Source organism: Pundamilia nyererei, unplaced genomic scaffold (genome assembly GCF_000239375.1).
Source record: "Pundamilia nyererei isolate P.nyererei 1_Seehausen unplaced genomic scaffold, PunNye1.0 scaffold00060, whole genome shotgun sequence".
Lineage (NCBI taxonomy): Eukaryota > Metazoa > Chordata > Actinopteri > Cichliformes > Cichlidae > Pundamilia > Pundamilia nyererei.
In genome coordinates, this window is record NW_005187461.1 from 2,063,247 (window position 1) to 2,065,273 (window position 2,027).

Genomic DNA, 2,027 nt, shown 5'->3' on the forward strand with positions numbered 1-2,027 from the left:
GACGTGGTCCAGACTACCTGCTGAAGTTCAAAATGAGGATCTGAATGCAGAAGAAAAGGGTTTTGAAAGTGGCATGAGTGTTGGTGCCAGACAGGCTGGTCTGAGTATTTCAGAAACTGCTGATCTACTGGGATTTTCCCCTCACAACCATCTCTAAGGTTTACAGAGAACGGGATGGAAAAAGAGGAACCATCCAGTAATCAGTGGGACGGGTGAAAATGCTTTGTCAGAGGAGAACGTCCAGACTGCTTGGTAGGGCTGGGCCATATCATACCGTTCACGACAATACCGGTATAATGTTAGGCAATGACAAGACTATGAAATATCGCGATAGAATATGGGTAAAACACGCATGCGCAGTGCCTTTGTTTTCATACGCACATGGAGGAAAAAGCTTGGCGGCGACGGAGAATAAGAAGAGCGAAAGTGGATCGTTAAATGAAACCGATGAACTAGAACTGGTTTGTAAAAATGCTGCAGCTTCACTGGTGTGGAACTGGTTTAGCTTTCGTCCGTCAGATATACACCTAATCGCATGCTAGCGGGCCGTCGTTATTACCGCGTTTTTCGGAAAATACGGCACACTTAAAATCAATCCTTTGATTTTCTGAAAAATGGACCGTGCAGCTTATAATCCGGTGTGCGTTATGTATGAATTCTGGTTGTGTTTACTGACCTCGAATGGATTTTATGTACACGGCGCTCGAAAATCTGTTGTAGCACGACTTTGCTAAGCTACGAAGCCGCTACTCTTGATGGATTGTTGGAGCATTACAGCTGTCGTAGTCAGGAGCCTCGCGGAGTGATACGTACTGTGCTTCAACATAATATTACCGTATTGTGTGTGTATAACCTCTTTTTAAGTTTTGTGCATATTATACATGGTTATGCTGAGGATATGTCGGCCAGTTTCCACTGGAAACGCCTTTTGGTTAAACTGTCAGCGAGGAATTTGCATCCACACTGTTAAATAGTTATATAGCTTTAATGCACATAAAAAACAGCTGCTTGTTTAAGTGAAAATACATTATTAGTGCAAAAAAAACCATCAAAGTTGTGGAGTTGTAAAGTACTTTGTCTCGCGTCAATTATATCGTCAGTTAGATCGTTATCGCAAATTTTCAAATACATATCGTGATAAATATTTTTGCCCTGCCCTACTGCTGGGAGCTGACAGGAAGGCAGCAGAAACTCAAATACCCAGTGATTACACACAAGGTATGAAGAATGAACCACACACTGAACCTTGGAGCAAATGGGCCAGCACATCGGGTGCTGCTCCTGTCAGCTAGGAACAGGACATTTTGCACTGACTCGCCAAGTTTGGACAATAGAAGAGCAGAAAAATGTTGCCTGGTCTGATGAGTTGTGACATTCAGGTGGTAGGGTCATAATTTGACTTCAACATAACGAAGGTACAGCCTTCTATTAACGGTTCAGGCTGGTGATGGTATATAGACATGGGGGATATTTTTTGGGTCCTTTAGTACCGACTGAAAATTGTTTAAAAATGTACCTGAGTATGGTTGCTGACCACGGACACCCTTTATGCCCACAGTGCCCCATATTATCATGCTGGCTCCTTCCAGCATGAACGGAGATCTCAAACTGGCTTCTTGGATATGACAATGAGTTCATAGTCCTTGCATGGTCTCCAGTCACCAGATCTCAATAGATGGGCACCATCGGGATGTGGTGGGACGGGTGTGTCACATCATAGGTGCGAAATCTGCAGCAACTGTGTGACGCTATCGTGTCAACATTGACCAAAATCTCTAAGGAATGTTCCAGCACTGTGTTGAACCTGCCTGGAAGAATGAAGGCTAGAGAGAGTCCAGCCAATAACTGACAAGGTGTAAAAAGAAGAACAGTACCAAAAAGGAACGAGCAGAAAGACTGACGTCGTGGGTGTTTTTAACGGTTATATTTTATATGCTATTATTTATAAACATTGGTTTTCATTAATGTTAACTTGCGTATTTATAGAGACACGTTATATTTTTGAAGCACACTTTTTTTAATTGAAA

The 2,027-nt window shown here is 42.6% G+C and overlaps 1 protein-coding gene across 19 annotated transcripts in view; it reads right to left on the reverse strand.

Annotated features, from left to right (window-relative positions):
* The window catches only part of mical3a (microtubule associated monooxygenase, calponin and LIM domain containing 3a), a 75,717-nt gene that overhangs the window by 30,731 nt on the left and 42,959 nt on the right, over window positions 1-2,027 (reverse strand). The gene's annotated exons all lie outside the window — the stretch shown is intronic.